The sequence below is a fragment of the Malania oleifera genome, chromosome 9 (assembly GCF_029873635.1).
Source record: "Malania oleifera isolate guangnan ecotype guangnan chromosome 9, ASM2987363v1, whole genome shotgun sequence".
NCBI lineage: Eukaryota > Viridiplantae > Streptophyta > Magnoliopsida > Santalales > Ximeniaceae > Malania > Malania oleifera.
In genome coordinates this window covers 84930030-84945646 of record NC_080425.1, presented here as the reverse complement: position 1 = coordinate 84945646, position 15617 = coordinate 84930030, and the positions used below count along the sequence as shown (strand labels likewise).

The window sequence follows — 15617 nt, the reverse complement described above, 5'->3', positions numbered from 1 at the left end:
GGTCTGTCAGACAGTCACACGACCATCTTGGCTGAACCAGGCCAACCAAGAGCAATCCTTTATTACTGCAACAATCCCAATCAAGATCAAGATTGTGCTACCTTTTAATCATGCTCTGATCGCATGGTCACGATTCATGCACCAGACTTTGATTCTTGTTTCCTTAAAAATCAAGGATACCAAGGTATGAGCCTATATAGTAGATCCTATTCAAGTAAGCTCATTAGGCCTGAAGAATTGGCCCAATTAATGAGCACAACCCATAGGGCTTGAATAATTGGCCCAACTGATGAGCATAACTCACGAGACCTAAAGAACCAACCCAACTAACATGCACAGCTCATGAGGCCTAAAGAGCTAGCTGGCACAACTAATGAGTACAACTCATTAGGCTTGAAGAGTTTGCCCAACTGATGAGCACAACTCATGAGACCCGAATACTAGCCCACTTGATAAGCACAACTCATGAAGAAAAACAAAGACTAGGCACTGTTTAGCAGAATGACACAACTGATGAGCACTGCTCATGAGGCCCGAAGACTAGCCCACTTGATGAGCACAACTCACGAGGCAAAACAAAACTGAGCATTGCTTAGCAAAATGACCCAACTGATGAGTACTACTCATGAGGCCCGAAGACTAGCCCACTCGATGAGCATAGCTCATGAGGCAAAGCAAGGACCGAGCGCTCCTCGGCCGATAGGCCCAACTGATAAGCACCGCTCATGAGGCCTAAAGACCAGTCCAACAGATGAACACTACTCATAAGGCCCAAAGGTCAACCACTTGATGAGTGCAGCTCATGAGGCAAGACAAGGATCAAACAATACTCGGTAGAGTGGCCCTGTAAAGACCCGAAAATTTAAAAGGATTAAAATAATTTGGAAAAAAAATAATAAATAAAATAACAGATAAATAAATAAAAGGAATTGTGTGGGAAAAAGAAGAAAAAAATTAAAAATAAAGAAATTAAATTAAATTAAGATAAATTAAATAATTAAATAATTAGTTATTAAATTAAATATTTTTGTATTGGATTTTAAAAAAAACTAATTAAAATAAGAGAAATATATATATATATATATATATATATATATATATATATATATATAAAGTAAGTGAAGAAGAAAGAAGAGATGTTAGAAGTAGAAGAAGACCCCCCCCCCCGAAACTTATTTCCTGCATGTGCGCCAGCCACCTCCGTCTCCTCTCTCTCTCTCTCAATTTCTTGGTGAGTTTGCGACGGATCGGGAAACGGAAGGTGCTGTTGGATTCCTGACTCCGCCACCGACATTTCTACTGGAGCAGATTTATCGTGGGAATGGCTTAGGCACTGCTCCTGGGGAAAGATAATTTTTCTCCATTTTCTCAATTTTGTTGTTAATATGTGGTTAAATCGACGAACGGACACCACCACAGGATCCTAGTCGTCGCCGTCGTCATTTTGGCGTAGGTAATTTTCCAATTGGAGTTTTCTAAGCCATACTCCAAAGCGAGAGTGGGATTTGGGAAATTTGGGAATTTGGCTAAATTTAAGGGTATTATTATTTATTTAGGAATTATGACCCTAGGAAATATTTAAATAATATTTTATTCAGGAATAATTTATTGGAGTTAGGAATTTTTGACTGAAGGTTCGAGTGAGCGCTGCAGGTATTTTTCGGAGTCCCTATTGGCGTAGTTCAAGAAACCAAGTAAGGATAAAATTTATATATTAAATCAGGCTTTTCATGAATTAAAAAATAACTATGTGTTATTTATGTATATATGTTTTTTTTATGTGGGTTTAAAATGTCAGCCATGAAATTTATGTTTTGTGAGCCTAGGAGTATCGATATAATTATGTATATGTGAAAGTGAACGAATGAAAGTGAAAAAAATTTTCTGATGAATTAAATAAGAAATGAAATGTATTTTGAGCACATAAATGTTAAATATGGGTTGACTTATTTTATGAGAAATATGTATGAATTTTACTACTTAATTGTGTGGCATGAGAATCTGTGCAAATTATATGTTAAATGTATGAGATGTAGGTTAAGTAAGTAAAGCACTAAGAATAAAATATGATATGGACAATGTTGCCTCTGTATGTTAAATGCAACCATGTAAAGGTACGACAGCTGAAAGTCAGGTTAGCAGATTCTAGCGCATTTCTATATGGACTAACTGATGACAACTAAAATGAGCTGTGTTATCAGATTCTAGCGCATCTCTATGTGGACTAACAAATGACAGCTAAAGAGTGGTTGTAGTACAAAGGAATGAAATGAAAATGTTATGAAATGAAATGACAAGGAATGACAATGCAATGAAATGAAATGTGAAATGTGAATGATACAAATGGGAAAGAGTCACTTAAAGTGAAACAAAATGCAAAGTTAAGTTATGAACAAGAATGAATGTGCATGAATGTATAATGACAGAAAAGAATGATGTATTATGATATTAGAAGTATGTATGTACGTAAAATATGTTACAATTGGGCGAGGTGTACCTTTCGCCTGAGGGCTTGCTGAGTAAGGCGAATGCACTAGTAGTTACAAATGTGGCAGTAGGAGCATAACGTATTAGAGTAAAGGGAACCTACTTGTATGGGCGGGTAGATTTCCCTATCCTTAGGACCTTTGCCGGTAAACTTTTGTATGAACTGTGTGAGTACGAGATCAATTTATCACTTGAGGGTTTACTGAGTAAGGTGAGTGCCCTGATATGCTTTAATTGTGACCTTTGGGTTGTCAAATGCATCAGAGCAGAGGGGTGCTACTTGTATGGGCGGGTATCACCCCTATCCTCGGGTAATCTCGTGAGTTAAACATTTGCATGTGTTTGATTAGGATCAGGGAATGATTTCGGAAATTATGTTAAGGATTTTCAAATGTTAAATATTATGTTATACATAAACTCATGTTGGCCACACACTGTTTTAATATATTGTTTCTTCCCTTACTAAGATATGTCTCACCCGAATATAAATTTATTTTTTTCCAAGATTTCCTCGAGATCGAGCTTTGAGAGCTCGAGGTTTTTATAGCATTATTGGGAAATAGAAAAAGAAAATGATATATTTTTATGTTAATTTTGGGGAATGTAAATAGTTATGTTTTATGCCTTTATGTTTTAAGGCTATTAAGTCAGGAATGATTGTGAAATTACTGAACTGTTTTGGAAGTTATGTAGATTTATGAAAATGCATGTGATGGATGATTTAATATGAATTATAGTTAAAATTAGTAAACTTTGGTGTTATGTTTTATGGAGATTATGATTATGTTTTCCGCTACGTATGTTATGGAATATGATTTATCGGGATATGATTAGGTATAACGCACCAGACCCGGGTTTAAAGGCTCAAGGCGTTACAGGCCCAGTTGATGAGCATGACTTATAAGGCCCGAACAGCTGCTTAGATCTTTAACGTCTACTCAGATGTAAAAAAATTGTTTGAAAATGCAACCGAACAACTGCTTGGATTAATTGGCAGCTACTCAGATAAAATGAAGACGACTTGGATGAACCATATATGGCTCAAAAAGAAGTCAAGAATTGGCGACAATAGATTAAATTGGCTTGGATGAGTCGAACATGGCTCGGACAAAATCCATGAGTCGGCAGGGACAGATATAAGCAGTTCGGACAAAGTTCAAGTAAGATAACAAACGACTCGGTTAGTCAAAGACAGCTAGTGTGAATTGGAAATGGCTCGGATAGAAGTTGTGAGTCGTTGTGGACATATCAAATAGGCTCGGAAGAAGCTAAAGGATGTTGGCAGTGTGGCTAAGCAATAGAAAAGACAACTTGGAATGAGCCAAAGTGACGGCTTGGCAATTTCTTAAGACATGCGAACTTTGGTAATTAAATCCCAAAATTCAAATTATGAGGGGGGGCAATTGATATACCCCAAATTAATACACATAAAGAGAAAAAGAGTTACAAATTAACCGTAAAAACATCGCTATGTAACTGATGGGGAGCTTTAAAACATATACATTCATGGTTACAAAACTACAATAAAAACCATGTATAAATACTCATAAAAACCTTGTAACACCCCCCCCCCCTTCAAGCACAATAATGCGCATTAATACCAGACCAATGAAGGGTCGACTCCCACCACTATAAAATAGGGCTTAGAGAATAGGTAAGGATCTTACTCATACTCACTCTTTCTTTTGTTACAATTTAAAGGCCTCTCATTAGTCCCTTACTTAGACATCAGAGTGATCCCTTAAGGTACACCCCAAGTCCTCCAACCAATTCTTATTTTATCCCTTTTAGGTGGTCGTGATCAAGGAGTGTCTCCGAAGGTCGTTCGATTTTCAGGCAACAATAATTATAATTTTTGAATATATATAAATGAATTGTTTTTTAAGGTGACTTATGTAGGTTTTCTCGATAATTGTTTTAAGAGATTAATTTAGAATTTTTTTTTGAAATTATAGCTAATTTTTCAGAAGTTCTAAGTTAAGTATATTTTAAAAAATAAGAAGTGTCAATTTAATAATTTACCTATTAGTTTAATTTTTTTATTATTATGACTCTAGAAAAGAATATTATTTCGTTAGGCTGATATAAAAAGATAAATATATTCAAAATTATCTTTTAAATTATCTTTCTTTGAATATTGAAATGCCTCTATATATGTAAGGCAAGAAAAATGCTTCTTGTCACATTATAGAATTTTGAATATTTGTTTTTATTTAAATTAAAATTAAAACTTTAGATTTTCAAATGATGTGTCACCTTTTATAAGTAACACGTGCTCTCTATAAAAAACAAAACATATATTCCCATAGGTGTCTTTTGCAAATTATCTTTCTCGTTTACGATAGATTTATCTTCTAACATATGTCTCTCTTATGAAAGGGCATCTCTGTTCTTATGATAATACTCAAACTGTTAAATAGATATAAATAAAAAAAACCAATAATAACTGTAATAACTTGAACTTAGAAAAAATAAATAAATAAAAGAAAAATAAATAAAAGAAAAAAAGGAAATTGAATGAATGGAAAATGAATTTAAAAAAGGGTAACAAACAGGCACTCATCGACGAACTTGATTTTCTCGTCGAGGAGCGATTTTCTGAGTGTTGTGAGAGAGGTTTTCATATTTCTGAATTTCATCGACAAGCTCCCAATTTTGTCCACGAACGGTGTTCTTCGGCTCATCGACGAGGCCACGTGGCAAGTTGCCTATAAATAGGCAAAAATTAGAATTTAAGTGAGGAATACATTTCTCTTCTGTTTCTCTCTCCAAAATTCAGCCCCTCTACCTTCTATCTACGATTCCGGCCCTGTTTCTCCTCGGTTCGACGATCACAAGCTACCACGTTGATCCTGAGGAGATTCTCTACAACTTAACTTGAACAGAATTTCAGTTTGAGGAGTTTGGGAATTATCCCAAAATCAGGGTAAGTAGGATATTTTAAGTTATATTGTTAATTTGTGAACTACTAGTTAGTTGTGAGTACAGTTTATGGTGAGTATTGATTGCTGTAAATATTGGCTATTTGAGATTGCTGCGTGATAAATAATGTGATTTGTGTGTATGGATTCTTGTGTTGTTATTCGTGTGTATCACAATATAATGTTGGTAGGCTTGATGAGTTCGTTATATTTCCTATATATAATCACGATATACGTTGGCAGGCCTAAGGAGTTCGTATATTGTCATTATATATTGGGGTAGAGCATTGGCAGGCCTGAGGAGGTTGTTCTACTGATATACTACGGGTAAGTCATGGGGATTTGTACTGGTGGGTAGTGGTGCCTATGTGGGCCACGATGTGATATTTGATGATGATTGTCCTGTGTGGACCATATGATGATGTTTGTCCTATGTGGACTAGTCATGTGTGGTCCATGTGATGATGATTATCTTGTGTGGACCAGTCATGTGTAGACCATGTGATGATGTTTGTCCTGTGTGGATCAGTCCTGTGTGGACCATATGTTGATATTTGTTTTGTATGGATGAGAGTCATATGTGGACAGTATGTTTATGTGGAATGTGTTCTGATAAGATGAATGATATAATAATTAAATTATATGTGTATATATATGATAAGGTAAAAATATTTTGCCAAGAGCTTGCTGAGAAAGACGAGTACCCTGGTATTTTCAGTTTGATGCTAGAGTAGAGGGAAGCTACTTGTATAGAAGGGTAATCCTCCCTATTCTTGGAGACTTTGTCTATATACATAACCCGAGGGCTTACTAAGTAAGGTGAGTGCCCTGATACTGGTATGAGGGGTATTAGTAGGGTAGAGGGAAGCTACTTGTATGGGCGGATAATCTTCCCTATTCTCGGGTTTTATTATTAAAAATATTTATGAATGTGAATATGGAATCAGAGATCAGAACTTATGCATGTTAAATGTGAGTATGAATTCAGAGATTTATGTTGATATTAATGATGTGTTTTCTCAGCAGGGGTTGGTGATAATTTACAAATGATAATATATTTTGTAATAGTTTAACACTCTGCCACACACAGTTATGATTTGTTCTTCCTTACTGAGATGTGTCTCGTCCTAGTGTATGATTATGTTTTCAGGTCCATCAGGAGATCAGGCTTAGGGCTATAGTAAGGTAGTATTTTTGGTAAATCTGGGAAGTCTGTAAAAACAATTTGTGTAAGTTTATGTTTATTTTTAAAATACCGGTATGTAATATAAACGAATGATGACGAATGTTTATGGGATATATATATATATATATATATATATATATATATATATATATATTTATAGGTTGACTCTAGTATTTAAATTTGAGGTTATAAGTTTTAATTCCGCTGCATAATTGTGGTGTATGGTATTAGAAGTAGGTGAATGTAACACGTGACCTCCGGGTCCCACTTGGCGGGTATGGGGTGTTACAATAACATTATCTCATGTTTCCCTTCTTCCTCTATTTTAGATAAATTCCAAAATTTCTTAAAATTACCCTTGTTTTAATCCTAAATCCTTACCATATGAAATGGCATATTCCAATCGATATATTTTAATTAAGAAATATACCATTCTATTCACTCTCTAAAATATTTATATTCCATAAGTGTCCTTTAGGACGCATTTGATTTGCAATATCTTTGAACATTCCTAAAAATGTGTTGCCCATAACATCTCATTTCACGATTGTTTGAGCACCGAAAAATTTTATGGTAGATGTCTTAGCATTTATAGAAATTATAGATTTTCACTAAACATTAGGATTGTATTCCACACACCTCGCGCAGCATCTTTGAACATTACTAAAAATGTGTTGGTCGTAGCATCTTATTTTCATGATTGTTTGAGTACTAAAAAATTATGTGGTAGATAACATTTCTAGAAGTTATAGACTTGCACAAAACATTAGCATTGTGCTCCACACACGTCCCCTTACCCCCCCCCCCCCCCAACTCTACCAAATTATCCTTACCATTTTGGTGGATTAGATAACGATGTTCCTACGACATAATCTTATTACACTAAATTATTATATTTAAAATAATAAATTATTAAGAAAAAGGAAAATAAAATTGTTATTGTTGTGTTATAATAAAATAATATAATGGTTACTTCTTTGCGACCAATTGTTTGCAAGTTCAAGTCTAAAGAATCAATTTCTCTAAACACAAGCAATGGTATGTTTGTGTGCACTGCGTTTACCCTCGCTTGTCCTCGCAAGGTTAAGAGTATTGTGGCCTAGGATGCCCTTCATCTAGATTATTTTTGTTTGATTGGATTATTTGAGTGTTATTTTTTTTTTAATTTGTCTATTAAAAGATTTAGGGCATAAATATAATTCAATATATAATCTTTGTAGTTTTTTGTATTGAAAACATAATTATTCATATATTTAATTAAATATATAATCTTAGTAGTTTTTTGTATTGAAAATATAATTATTCATATATTAGTGATACACATGCAAAGATATAATCGTCATCTTGTTGTAATATTACAATGATTCCTATGATGGACACAATATTGACTCTGAAATCTTATGTACATTTCTAAGAATCTAAAAATCCTAACCAAACAAAAATATTCCATTGAGCATGAACCCGTTCTCAGGAATGAGATTTCTAGAAGTGTCATTCTATGAGAATATTTTTCATGCCACAAATCGAATGCTCCCTTAAGAATTATCTCCTTCCTCAAAAAATTATTCACAATATATGTCTTCTAAGAAATCTCCTTTCATGAAATAGTGTCTTTATTTTTATAAACATAATGGTAACATCGTCAATTCTTTTCTTTTTTTTTTCTTCCTTAGAAAAGTTCCTAAACTTATCAAACTTATCCCTATAACTTAAGATTATAATTGTATCCTTACTATCTTAAAGGCATATACATTATAATTATTTTCTTAAGAGTTATCTTTTTTCATAAAAGATGCCTATTCACTTTCTAAAAGGAACATGTTTTAATTGGTATCTTTTAAAAGTTATCTCATTTGATAAAATATACCTATTCATTTTCTAAAAGATGCCTATTCGAAATACGTATCCTTTAAAAGTTATTTCATTGCATAATAGATACCTTCTTCATAATTATGCTGTTAACTCTACGAGTTCAATCCGGTTTTAATAATGACAAATCACTTGGTATTTGATTTGTACATAAAGTTTATGAACAGAACCTATATTAAGCATGTACAGAAAGATAACGAGTCATGGAAGTCACAAAGAAAAGCTAACAAATCTTGGCAAGATCCATAGAACTCAAAGAATATGAGAATCAAGATGTAAGCGGTAAAGTTCAAGAACATCTTGAGAATGAGTATTTAGAACTCATGTACTTACATTTTCATATGATTTAATTTGAGGCTCAACATAACTTAGAATGATTTTAGGATTCATGTATTTCATGTATATCATTAGTGGACTTTCATGGACTTAAAAATATTCTTAAAACCTTGGAAAGTACCTTTATAAAAGAGTCAAGAAAGAAAGTAAAATAGATTTTTAAATTAAAAAAAAAAAAGGAAAAATTGAGAAAAAAGGGGACTTCAGTAGCCTGAACTCACCCTCAGTAGCCTGAAGAATTTCTTCAGGAGCCTGAAGATTAAGTTCGGTAGCCTGAAGAATTAATGGGAAAACACAGCAAGAAGGCCGAGTTACTTCGGTTGCCTGAACTGGAACTTCAATCGCCTGAAGTCACTTTAGGAGCCTGAACTTCAACATTAGTAGCCTGAAGTGGCGAGAAAGTTTAAAAATCAAATTTTTATTAATAGAACTAGCGAGCTAGTTTTTCATTCTAGTATTGAAGTTTGATCATTCAAGTAATTATTTTCAAGAACTTCTCATCTCATTACTTGTTATTGAATATCATTAGAGAAATTGATCTTGAATGTGTATATACATATAAATATTTTTTTTACGAGATCATTACTTGAGAAAGCTTTTATTTATTGGTTGAATAGTGTTTGTTTCAAGAGTAAATCTATTTTTCAAAGAACTTCTCATTCCAAATCTATTATTGAAATAAGTCAGGTGATTGATAGTGAGTATATTTTCACATAGATTATTTGGATAATCTCACTACTTGATTAAGTTTTTTTTTTTATTGGTTAAAAAGATTTGATTCTAGTGTGTGGTTGTTAAAAGATCTATATTTTAGATATATTAACGCTTGATTAAATATCCTTGGATTTTATAAATATACATTTTGTTGAGGGATATTTTTCTGAACAACAATATATTTAGTTTGTGAGTGTTGAACATCATTATCTATATATATAGATACTTGCATATAACAAATATTGTGTTGAGATTGAATATTTGAAAGGAACCTTTTTGATTGTAATTGATATAATCTTCAAAGCTATTTGATAAGTTCACAAAAAGATGTATTTGCCAAGTGAACTAGAACCCTAAAATTCTCCAAAGTGCTTAAATATATCTTTATTTGGAAGATTTCATAAAAAGAGTATTGTGTGTTGAAGCATAATCATTCATAAAACGATTGTATCGTTTCCATACATTCTGAGCTTCAAGTTTCATCATATGATTATGTACTAGGACTTTGAATTGCACTCACCAGCTTTGTTAGAAACAATATTGAGTGATTTGCAGATTAAATTGTATTCAAGGTTCGGTTTGTGAACTGGGGTTGAGGAGAGAGTTGTATCTCTTATAAGTAGCGGATTAGGAGGGAGTTGTACCTCTTGTAAGCAGCGGATTAAGAGAGAGTTGTACCTCTTGTAAACAGCGGATTGTAAGGGAAGCTCCGTCCCAATTTAAGGAGTAGGGATTATAGTGGAATCCTTGAGTGGGTTGCTCAAGGCCAGGACGTAGGCCGAGTTGGCTGAACCTCATAAAATCGTGGTTGCATTCCCTTTACCCTTATCATTTTCATTTTCCGCATCGTATTTCAATTGGCAACGGCGCCAAAAACTTAACCGGTGCAAACTGCAAGTGCACAGTATCGTAGTTTTATAATATAATGATGTGTAGAGTATCGTCCTCAGGGATTGATGTCTTAATTTTACCAAGTACCGAAATTTTACTAACCTTGATTTTATTTAGAAAAATTAATAATTTTAGACTGTAAAATTTAAACAAAGCTACTTTAAATAAACTATTCAGGAGAATTTAAAACTGGATACCGCGTGTCAAATTGATGATGGTGAAAACTTCTAGGAAACCGATTTCACCTAGTTTCTCACTAAGCTTTACTCATTTAGCTAATTCAACTTCGTTTTCTCTGTTTGTTAGCAAATCGCCAATTTTTCCAAAAGCCTCTTTCGATAGTCAATCAGAACCTATTCTTGTTTATTATTTAACATAAGAGTATGCAAATTAATAATGCAAGAACGCAATAAGACCCTCGATTTTTAATGCTACGTAGGTTCATACAAGTCTTTCGATCTCTGTATTTACCTACGTTGAATTATCCAAGATCTATCCTATAATCCTCCCTTTCGGTAGCAAATCACAAGACTAAAATCATTTAATTAATGGCCAGTTAATTAAAAGCCTTAGGCACAGAATAACTCAAACAAACATTAATGAAAACTACTTCAGATTAGCATCAAAGAGCAAGCATAGTTCGAAACTGGCTACATCGTTTTCCTAGAATTCAAAATTTTAGTTCATTCCGAAAATTAAATCCAACATAACAGATTTCACCATATTTTCTTCAATTTGGAGCGTACAGAAAAGATCAACACTCGCCGCACCACCGTCGCGCGTCACGAACACCCCGAACACCGCCGTTGTTCGCCGCCTTCCAATTATGAAAAGATAGTATTTTTGCGTGCTTCCAAGTCTCCTTTGCTGGCTGTGTGTGTATCTTCGCAGCACCCCCAAAAGAAAATCACAAGAAAGCTCCCAAAAAATAATTTTTCCAAGAAACTCTCCGTGGTTTGGCCTCCCTTGTGTGTCTAACCAAGAAAAATCAATCCTTTTTTTTCTCCTATGGTGCGGCCTTTTCTTTGCAGCATAGCACATGCTGCCCCCCCCTCTTCTCTTCTTGCGCACCGCTCTCTGACTCGTTTTGAGTTGTGCTTCCAAGTGCAGAAGTGTCAAGTTGTATCAAGGATGAGTCCAGGATCGTATTCCACAGGGACCACTGAGTATCAAAGTATTTATGCAAATTTAGTGAAATCCTGTTGCTGAAAAATAGGTTTTGAAAATCTTTTTGTTCTTTTACGATTTTGAAAACAGTAAACAAAGTGAGAGAAGCTTGAGTAAACTATCAAAATGAAATTGAAATTTTATCAATTCCCCAAAAATGTAAATCTAATAACGCAACCAAAACTAAACAGATTAAATGAAACAATTTTACCAAACACTCGGGTTACGGGTTCAACGTCTGTTTGCTTCCACCGTTTACTAATTTCTTAGGCCTTACTCCTTTTCTTGTTAATCCAATCAAGGCATTAATAAGATGAAATTTTATTACTAACGATCGAGTAAATTGGCCACATCCAAACGGAAGAAAATAAAAACTCTTATTACGCATCAACCGAATTTTATGTAAAAATAAGTTGATTAAAATCCTAGATTAAATCCAGGTTTTGATGTGCCTAACGTCAACAACAAAATAAGAAGCAAGAGCTAGCGATTTATCAACGATTCCTTCAATTTTCGGTTTTAACCAAATAAAAGTTTAACAATGATATCATAGGATAACTAATAAACCATGGAACGCAAACGACATCGACCCACAACACGAGTTACCGAACTTAGCCACTCATGCTTGCAATGGAAAAAAAAATGGAAATCCTACGTCTAATCAAGCAAGTATCAAAACACACGTTAACTAAAGACAATAACTTTGAACACGAAATTAAAACACGCACCAATAAAAACTCAATCAAACACATACGTAGACAATAAAAACCGAACCTTTAACAAAATTATGAATAAAAAAAATAATTAAATTAATACGAATAAAATTTATTGCCAAAATTTCTTGAGAATTCAAATACTTAATTAAAATAAAATGCAACTAAAACAGTTTTTAGAAAAAATCCAATCTTTCAATTAATAACTAAAACAATAAAAATAAACAATCTTAATAAAAAAAAGAAAAAAGAAAAAGAAAAGAAAAGAAAGGAGAGAGAAAGAGAGAAGCTGCAGCAGCAGAGGAGCTGCTGCTGGTCGTGAAGGTACTGTTGCTTGGGAGAGCCTCGGGTTGCTGTTGTGTCACGGAGCTGTTGGTGTTGAAGGACTTCTCAGCCATGTAAGGGTGGGGCTGCTCTGGCCTGTTGTTGCGGCGACGGCTTGTAGCTCTGCTAGCTGGCCGTGGAGGCTGCTGGAGGAGATGCTGGAGATTCAACTGTTGCAGGGGGCTGGGTGCTCGGGTGGTTCTGTGAAGAGTTGGTTGTGCTCGGGTGACTGTCTGGTGTGGAACAGAGGAGAATCTGAAGGATGGGCTGGAGAGTAGCAGCTGGGGGCCGTAAGGATCTGCTGCCGACTGGAGAACCTACTGGTAGAGAAGGGGGCTGGTGGTTTGAACAGAGACCCAAGGGGAAAGATAGAAGAGAATAGAGGGCAAAGAAAAGAGGCAAGAATAAAAGAAACTGAAGTAGGAGAAGAAGAAGAAGAAGAAGAGGAAGATGGAGAGCAGCCCGCAGGGCTATCTAGGAAAGAAGGGAGAGAAGAAGAAGAATTTAAAAGAGATTGGGGGAAGCCCTAGACCCGGTTTAGCCAACCCGACCTGACAACTTGACCCGACCCGGCTTGCATGGCCAGGTCACATTTTTGCTCTCTGTTCACCATAATATTTGACCCTTCTGAAGCTAGTTTCTCACAAAACTTAAAACACGAAAGTTGTAGATAATCCTTTTTTCTTTCTCTAAAAATTTGAATCGTCTCGATCGAAGTTCAGATGGAAAAGTTATGCATGAAATATGAATAGGTGTTGGTATTGGCTCCCGGGACTTTTCCTACGACAAAAAATTACCAAAAATTCATAAATTGTGCAATGAAACTCAAGAATACTAAATTCGACACTTTGTTAAAATATTAAACATAATTGGACATTTTATTAAAAATATAAGTCGTAAAGCCCGGGTTAAAGTGCCCAATTACGCAGTTTTGACGCGTAATCACTCTCTCCCAAGGAAACCCTCATCTTTTACTTTTTCATTCCTTTCCTTTTGTCTTTTCTTTCTTTGCTTTTCTTTCCTTTCTTTTTTTTCTTTCCATTCTTTTGCCTTTCCTTTCTATGTACCTAGCGCCTCACCCTTCTGAGATGACCCAGCTGCATGGCCGGGTCACATCTCATTTTTTATTTTTTTATTTTCTTTTATTTTCTTTTTTTCAAAGGTACACGAACTGCCCTGCTCTTTCAAGCCCACTTTTGACCCTCTTACAGTTCGTAACTCTCAAAGCTTAAAAAACAAAAGATGTAGAGCTCTTTTTCAACTTTTCCCAGAATTTTGAATCTTCTCGATCGAAGCTCGGATGAGAAAGTTACGCCAAGATTATGAAGAATTGTCGAAATAATCCATAAAACGGCGTATGCTAACTTCATGTCTGATTTCAATCTTGATGCATCCATTATTTAGCAAAATGCAAAACATGAAAATTGTAGAAAATTTTCTTAACTTTCTATGGCATCCTGAATAATCTGAATCGGAGGTTGGATGAGAAAGTTACACACAGATTAAAAAGTGTCGTCGATTTTTGGCTACCGATAGTTGCCCTACAAGAAAAAATACCAAAATTTCATAAATTACTTAATAAAACTCAAATATTATAAATAAAACATAATGTTAAAATATTGAGAGTAATTAGACATTTAAATACAAAATAGGGTTCCCAATGCATGAATTAAAGCACCTAATTACGCAATTTAAGCGCGTAATCAAACAACGTGTGGCTAACATCAGGTTCATAAATATTATTTTAATAACATTTGTAAAACGTTATCATAAACATTGAAATCATTCTATGAGCCTAATCAAACATAAGCAAAAGATTTAACTGCATGAGATTACCCAAGGATATTGGTGATTACCCGCCCATATAAGTAGCACCCCTCTGCTCTGATACATTTGGCAACCCAATGGTCGCTACTAAAGCATACCAAGGCACTCATCTTACTCAGTAAGCACTCAAGTATTAAATTGATCTCGTACTCACACAGTTTAAACAATGGTTTACCAACGAAGGCCCCAAAGATAGGGAAATCTACCTGCTCATACAAGTAGGTTCTCTCTTCCCTAGTACGTTATACAGCCTACTGCTACATCTGATACTACTAGTGCACTCGCCTTTCTCAGCAAACTCTCGGGCGAAAAGTATGCCCCACCCCAGTTGTAACATGTTCTATTAGCATAAATACTTCTAATATCATAATACATTATTCTTTCTATCATTATTTAACTATTCACATATCTTCATGTTCATAACTTTAACATTTTATTTCATTTCACTTTAAGTGACTCTTTCCCATTTTACATTATTCACATTTCACACTTCATTTTCGTTTCATTCATTTCATTTTCATTTCATTACATACCCAGTATCTTTCAGTCGTTTTATCCAACATCTTTCAACTGTTTTACCCAACATTTTTCAATTGTTTTATTCAATATCTTTCAGTTGTTTTACATGGTTGTATTAACATACACAAGTAGCATGGTTCATATCATATTTCATTCTTAATGCTTTATTTACTTAGCCTGCATCTCATACATTTAACATATATTTGCATAAAACTTACATTTATTCATGTCACACAATTTAGCAATAAAATTCATATATTGCCTGTAAAATAAGCCAACAAACATTTAACGTTTATATACTGAAAATACCTTTCATTTCTTACATAATTATCATGAAAATATTTTCTACTTTCATGAGTTCATTTTCGCATATATGTATCTAATAAACAACCCTAAACTTGGAAAAACATAATTTAAATGGTTGACATTTTAAACCCATACCGAAATATATACACATATATATAACACAATTTATTTTTCATTAAATTCATAAAAATTCTGGTTTAATATATATTTTTCCCCTTACTTGGTTTTTTGAACTACACCAATAGGGACCCCAAAAAATACCTACGGCGCTCACTCGAGACTTGAATCAAAAATCCTAATTCCATGAAATTAATCCTAAATAAAAATATTATTTTAATATTTCCTAGACCCATAAAT

The 15617-nt window shown here is 34.2% G+C and overlaps 1 non-coding gene across 1 annotated transcript; it reads right to left on the bottom strand.

The window, feature by feature from the left end:
• Positions 1-224, bottom strand: LOC131165170 (small nucleolar RNA U3). Its single transcript, XR_009139490.1, has one exon. It is a non-coding gene; the product is annotated as a small nucleolar RNA U3 (small nucleolar RNA).
• Between the last annotated feature and the right edge of the window lie 15393 nt (positions 225-15617).